Consider the following 7,500-nt stretch of genomic DNA (forward strand, 5'->3'; position numbering starts at 1 on the left):
GGAAGGGAAACTGAGGCAGGAGAATTGCTTGAACCTGGGAGGCGGAGATCGCAGTGAGGCGAGATGGCGCCATTGCGCTCCAGTCTGAGCAACAGGCGCGAAACTGCGTCTCAAAAAAAAAGCAAAAAACAAAAAAGCAAACCAAAACACAAACAAACTAACAAACACACAAAAAAACACCATTCTCTGTGAAACTGCTTTGTAGTGTGTGTATTCGTCTCACAGAGTTAAACCTTTCTTTTGAATCAGCAGGTTGGAAGGATTTTTTTGTAGAATCTGTCTATGTACATTTAGGAGACCCTTGTGTCGTATGGTGAAAAAATCTTATGTTTTCAGATAAAAACGAGAGAGAAGGTCTTCATGAAACAGCTTTCTGTTGTGTGGATTCCTCATACAGAGTTAAAACTGCCTTTGGATTCAGCAGTTTGGAAGCAGCATGGACATTTGGGAGCCCATTGGGGCCTATTGTGAGAAAGCGAACATCCCCACCCCAGAAATAATAAAGCAGCTCTCTATGATACTGCTTTGTGATGTGTGGATTCATGCCACAGAATTACAACAAATTTTTGATTTAGGAGGTTTGAAGCAGTCTTTCTGTAGAATCCGCGAATATGCCTTTGGGAGCCCATTGAGGCCTACTGTGAAAAACCGAATATCCCCAAATGAAAACTAGAAAGAAGCTGTCTCTGAAACTGCTTTGTGGTGTGTGGATTCATCTCACAGAGTGAAACCTTTCTTTTGATATACCAGGTTGGAAGCGCCCCTTTTGTAGAATCTACAAAAGGGCATTTGGGAGCTGTTTGAGGCCTAGGGTGAAAAACAGAAAATCGGTAGATAAAAACTAACAAGAAGCTATCTGCAAAACTGCTTTGCGATGTGTAGATTCCTCTGACAGAGTTACATCTTTCTGTTGATTCAGCAGATTGGAAGCATTTTGGGGGGGGTGTGTGTGTGTGTGTGTGTGTGTGTGTGTGTGTGTGTGTGTGTTTTGACAGAGTCTCACTCTGTCCCCCAGGCTGGAGTGCAGTGACACCATCTCGGCTCGCTGCAACCTCTGCCTCCCAGTTGAAGGGATTCTCCTGCCTCAGCCTCCCAAGTAGTTGGGGTTACAGGCACCCGCTACCAGGCCCGGCTAATTTTTTGTATTCTTGGTAGAGATGGGGTTTCATCGTTTTGGCCAGGCTGGTCTTGAACTCCTGACCTCAGGTGATCCACCCACCTCTGCCTCCCAAAATGCTGGGATGACAGGCGTGAGCCACTGCACGCGGCCGATTGGAAGCAGTTTTTTGGCAGAATCTTCAAAGGGACATTTGGGAGCCCTTTGTGGCTTATGGTGACACTGAACATCCCCAGATGAAAACGAGAAAAAATGCTACTGGTGAAACTGCTTCTTGACGTGTGGATTCACCTCGAACGGATACATCTGTTGAACCAGGAGGTTGGAAACACGCTTTCTGTAGAATCTGTGAAGGGACATTTGGAAACCCATTGAGGCCTACGTTGAAAAACAGAATATCCACAGATTGAAACAAGAAAGACGCTATCTGTCAAATTGATTCGTGATGCGCAGATTGATCTCTCAGCGATAAACCATTCTTTTGATTCATCATGTTAGAAACACTTTTTTTTGGCAGTCTCTCTGAACGGATTTTTGGGAGCCCCTTTAGGCCTATGGCGAATAACCAAATATTCCCAGATAAAAATGAGAAAGAATGTATTTGAGAAACTGCTTTGCGATGTGTGGACTCATCCTAAAGAGTTACACCTTTCTTTTGATTAGGCGGGTTGGAGACGCTCTCTTTGTAGAGATTCCAAAGGGACGTGTGGGAGCCCTTGAGGCCTATGGTGACAAACTGAATATCCCCAGACAAAGACCAGAGAGAATATTTCATTGAATCTGCTTCGTGATGTCTGGATTTATCTGCCAGCGCAGAACGTATTCTTTGTTTGTTTGTGTGTGTGTGTGTGAGTCAGCAGGTTGGAAATGCTCTTTTTGTTGAGTGTGTGGGAAGACATTTCCAAGCCCATTAATTCCGGTTGTCCAAACCAGATTGTCCCCCCGAGAAAAGCCATGAAGAAGCGAAACGATCTGTGAAACTGCTTTGCGTGACTGGATGCATCTCACAGAGTTAAACCTTTCTTTTGATTCACGTGTTGGAAACACGCTTTCTCTAGAATTTGCCAAGGCATATTTGGGAGCCCATGGAGGCCTATGTTGAAAAATCAAATATCCCCAGAGAAGCAGTAGAAAGAAGCTATCTGTGAATTGGCTTTGTGAGATGTGGATTCATCTCACAGAGTTAAACCCGTGTTTCGGTTCAGCAGGTTGGAAACACTTCTGTGGTAGAATCTGCAAAAGGATATTTGGGACTCCTTTGAGGCCAATGGTGGAAAAGCACATATTTCCTGATAACAGCTAGAAGGAAGCTACCTGAGAAACTGCTTTGTGTGTGGATTCCTCGCACAGAGGTACAACTGTATTTGGACTCAGCGGATTGGAAGCACTCTTTTAGTAGAATCTGTGAAAATAATGTGGGCTGCAATTGAGGCCTAGGGTGAAAAACAGATTATCCCCAGATAAAAACTGAAGAGAGCCTATGTGTGAAACGGTTTTGTAATGTGGGGATTCCTCTCACAAAGTGAAAGCGTTCTTTTGATACGTCGGTTTGGAAATATTCTTCTTAAGGGAATCGGCGAAGGGACTTTGGGAGCCCCTTGAAACCTGTGGAGAAAAACCGACACTCCCCAGAGAAAAACCAGAAATAAACTATCATCGGGACTGATTAGTGATCTGTGGATACATGTTACAGAGTTAAACTTTTCTTTGGATTCAAAATGTTGGAAACACTGTGTTTGCAGAATCTCTGAAGAAAGGACATTGCAAAGACCATTGAGGCCCAAGGGGAGGTCTCTCACTCTCTCTCTCTCTCTCTCTCTCTCTCTCTCTCTCTCTCTCTCTCTGTTTCTCACTGTGTCTCTCTGTCCGTCTCAAAAAATAAGAAAGGATGGATACATGCATACATACATACATACATGCATGCATGCATGCATGCATGCATACATACAATTAAAAATTAGGAAGAAAATAAAATGAATAACTCGGCCCGGCGCGGTGGCTCAAGCCTGTCATCCCAGCGCTTTGGGACGCCGGGGGCGGTGGATCGCTGGATCACGAGGTGGTCAGATCAGCAGGGCCAGTATGGTGAAACCCCGTCCGTCTCCAGTCAAAAGACCAAAAATTAGCCGGGCATGGTCGTGCGCGTCTGTAATCTCAGCTACTCGGGAGGCCGAGCTGAGGCAGGAGAATCGCTTGAACCTGGGAGGCGGAGGTTGCAGTGAGCCGAGATCGCGCCGCTGTACACCAGCCTGGGCGAGAGAGCGAGGCAACCTCTCCAAAAAATACTACTACTACTAATAAATTAATACATAAACGAATAAAAATGAAAGTAAAATAAAAAATAAAACTAAAAAGGACAAGGAAAAGGAAATAATTAAAAAGTGAGTTTCCGGGAAGAGAGGGAAGAAAAAAAAAAGGAAAGAAAAAAGACAACAGTCCCACAGTGACATAAACATATGCCTCTCGCCTTTCGAGGCGTCAGTGATGCTACGAATGATGCGTAATGTTTTTTTTTAACTTCCTTTTATGTTATTCTCGTTTATTGTTTGACACGAGCCTCGGAGGCCCTCCCTCCCTCCGTCCCACTCCCTCGTTGCCCAGACAACTTCAGGAGACAGGCCCTGGCTGGGCCAGATTGTTCTTCTCTTTGAGCAGTTGTTTCCCTGTCTTTCTTCGTGTCTTTAACCCGTGTGGACTCTTCTGCTCGGATTTCACAGATGGCAGCTCCACTTCCGGCCTTGTTGTTTAGTGGGGGCTTTCCTGATTCTCCCCGCATGTAGTGAAAGCAGAGAGATTCGCCTCTCCCACTCCCCCCCTCTCTTTCTTTGTTGCTTTCTTGCTTTTTCTTTCTGTCTCTTTCTATCTTTCTGTCATGCTTTCTTGCTGTCTTGTTTTCTTGCTTTCTTGCTTTGCCTTTCTTCCTGTCTGTCTTTCCTCTGTCTTCTTTTTTTCTTTCTTCTCTCGTCTTTCTTTCTCGCTGTTTTTCTCCCTCTCTCTCTCTTTCTTCTTTCTTTCTTTCTTTCTTTCTCTCTTTCTTTCCTTCTTTCTCTCTTTCTCTTTTTCTCTTTCTTTCTCTCTCTCTTTCTTTGTCTGTCTTCCTTCCTTCCTTCCTTCCTTCCTTCCTTCCTTCCTTCCTTCCTTCCTTTCTTTCTTCCTTTCTTCCTTTCTTTCCTTCATTTTCTCTCTCTCTCTCTCCCAGCCTCTGAAAGTGCTGGGATCACAGGCGTCAGCCACCGTGCCTGGCCTATTTGCTCATGTTATTTTATTTTTTATGTATTTATTTTCATCTATTCATTCATGTGTATAAATACAAATATTTTCTTTCTTTCTTTCTTTTTTTATGTATGTATGTATGTATGTATGTATGTATGTATTTATTTATTTATTTATTCATTTTTTTTTTTTTTTTTTTTTTTTTTTTTTGAGACGGAGTCTCGCTCTGTCGCTCAGGCTGAAGTGCAGTGGCCGGATCTCAACTCACTGCAAGCTCCGCCTCCCGGCTTCACGCCATTCTCCTGCCTCAGCCTCCCAAGTAGCTGGGACTACAGGCACCCGCCACCTCGCCCGGCTAGTTTGTTTTTTGGATTTTTCAGTAGAGACGGGGTTTCACCATGTTAGCCGGGATGGTCTCGATCAAGACAAATATTTTCATCTGTTTTGATGTATTTTTATATCTCATATTTAGCTAAAAATGCAAATATTTATGCTGTTATTTGTCTTTTCTTTCTTTCTCTCCTTTGTGTTTTTCTTCCCTTCTTTCTTTCTCTGTCTCCCTCTCTATGTTTTCCTCCCTCCCTCCCTCCCTCCCTCCCTGCCTCCCTCCCTTTCTCTCTTGTTCGTTTCTCTTCCGTGCTTTCTTTATTTCTTTTATTCCGTTTCTGTCCTTCTTTTCTGTTTCCTCTGTTTCTTTTTCCCTTCTTTCCTCATTCTTTCTCTCTGTTTCAGGTTTCTTTCCTTTCCATCTCTCCTGTAAAAATGTAACCTTTGAAAAGTGACGTTTCATCATCTTCATTTTCCACGTGGTCTCCCTTTTCTCTCCCTTTTCCTTCCTCCCTCTCTCCCTGCTCCCTTCCCTCCCTCCCTTCCTTTCACCATCTGTCTCTTCTCTCCATTCCCTCCCTCCCTCCCTGCCTCCCTCCCTCCCTCCCTCCGTCTCTGTCTGGATTCAGGAAGAGCCTACGGCAATCTGTGTCTCCCTGTGTCCTCAACGGCCCGCGACCGAGTCCTTGCTTGCTGTTTCTCCCTCCGAGATGCCTCTCCGAACATCCACACGCCGTGGGTTGTCTTCTGACTCTGTCGCGGTCGATGCAGAGACAGGCTTTGGGGACCGTTTCTGTGGGGTTGGGGTAGAGGGGCTGCGTTTTCGGCCTCGGGATAGCGTTTCTCGACTCACGGTTTCGGTTTCGCGGTCGGCGGGCCGGCCTGCCATCCGGATCTGTCTTGGTGACGTTCGCGACGGTTGTCGGACTCCATCTGGCGGCCGCTTTTATATCGTTCCCTTGGCTTCCGGAGCTGCGGTGGCAGCTGCCGAGGGAGGGGACCGTCCCCGCTGTGAGCTAGGCAGAGCTCCGGAAACACCGCGGTCGTCAGCCGGGCTGTCCCGGTCGCGCCAGAGCTCTGGCGCGTCGCTTGTGAGTCAGAGCTCGGGCGTGCAGGCTTATGTGGGGAGAGGTTGTCGCTGCGCTTTCGGGCCTGAGCCGGGTGTGGGGCTGCCGGGGTTGGTCGACCAGCACGCCGCAGCTCAGCTCCCGAGGCCTGACCCGCGACCCGCGGGGACCCACCGGGCTTGGGGCGGGAGGCTGGGGACACCCTTCCCGGCCCGGTCGCGGGCCCGCGCGCATCCTGGCCGTCTGAGGCAGCGGCCGAATTTTTTTTTCCCCAAGTCCCCGTGGGGAGCCGGGGACCGTCCTGCCTCGTCCCCCGGGTGCCGGGGAGCGGTCCCCGGGCCCGGCCGCCGTCCCTCTGCCGTGACCTTTTGTTTTCAAGTCCCCGTGGGGAGTCGGAGAGCGCTCCCTGAGCGCGCGTGCGGCCCGAGGGGTCACACTTGGCCGGCCTTCGGTCCCTCGTGTGTCCCGGTCGTACGAGAGGACGGCCGAAAACGCTTCCGAGTCTCGCTCTGGAGACACGGGCCGGCCCCTGCGTGGCACGGGTGGCCGGGAGGACGTCCCTGGCCCGGCGCTGCTCCGGCGTGTGTCCTGGGGTCGACCAGAGGGCCCTGGGTGCTCCGTGTCTGGCTGCGATGGTGGCGATTTTGGGGACAGATGTCCGTGTCGCGGGTTCCCTGGGCCGGCGGCGTGGTCGGTGGCTCGACCTCCTGTCCCCTGGGGAGGTATATCTTTCACTCCGAGCCGGCATTTTGGGCCACCGGGTTATTGCTGACACGCTGTCCTCTGGCGACTTGTCGCTGGAGAGGTCGGGCCTCTGGATGCGTGGTGGGCCTCTGGGCCTCCCGGTGACCCGGCTAGCCGGCCCTGCTCGTGCTGGAGCCGCCTGCTGGGGCCCGTGTGTGCCTGGTCTCTCGTGCGTCTGAGCGTCCCGACTCCCGGTGCCGCCTTGGGTCCGGGTCTCTGACCCACCCGGGGGCGGCGGGGAAGGCGGCGCGGGCTTACCCTGCCGCTGCGCGCTCCCTGCTGTGGGCACCTGGGGCGGCCGTGACAACCCCACTCCCGCTGGCTCCGTGCCGTGCGTGTCAGGCGTTCCTCGTCTCTGCCGGGTTGTCTGCCGCCCCTTCCCCGGAGCTGGGGGTGGTCAGGCTGATCTGCTCGCTGGCCTCCGGGGAGGCTGTGGCTGACTGACCGACCGACCCCGCTCCGGGGTTGCTTTCCCTGATTGATGTGGTGATGTCGTGCTCTCCCGGGCCGGGACCGAGCCGCGGCGGGCGAGGGGCGGCCATTCATGGTGAATGGGACCCGTTCTTCTCGTCCCGCCCGCGGGGGCCCCCTGTCTCTCGTCCCCGCCTGTGAGCGGTGCGTTGGGAGGCACTGGGGTGCGGAACCCGGCCTGACCTTGCTGTCCCGCCCCCGCCGTCTGCCTCGTGGCGTTCGGCGGGGGTCGGCGGGGTCCTCTGACGCAGCAGGCACCCCTCGCTTTCGCCTCTTGTGGTTGTCGCCTCGCGGGCCGCCCCCCTCCGCGGCGGTGGGGGTGCTGTCCCGCCGGCCCGTCGTGCTGCCCTCTCGGGCGTTGCACGAGCGCTGGCTCTGCCTGGGTCTTTTGCGGTGCTCCTGGAGCGCTCCGGGTTGTCCCTCAGGTGCCCGAGGCCGAGCGGTGGTGTGTCGCTCCCACCCCCAGCGCCCCCTCCTCCGGTCGCCGCCACGGTGCTGGCGCGTTGGGTCCTGAGGGAGTTCGTTGGGTGTGGGCCGAGGCGGTCGAGTGAGACGCGCCCC

Source organism: Chlorocebus sabaeus, unplaced genomic scaffold, assembly GCF_047675955.1.
Source record: "Chlorocebus sabaeus isolate Y175 unplaced genomic scaffold, mChlSab1.0.hap1 unalloc_scaffold_1459, whole genome shotgun sequence".
NCBI lineage: Eukaryota > Metazoa > Chordata > Mammalia > Primates > Cercopithecidae > Chlorocebus > Chlorocebus sabaeus.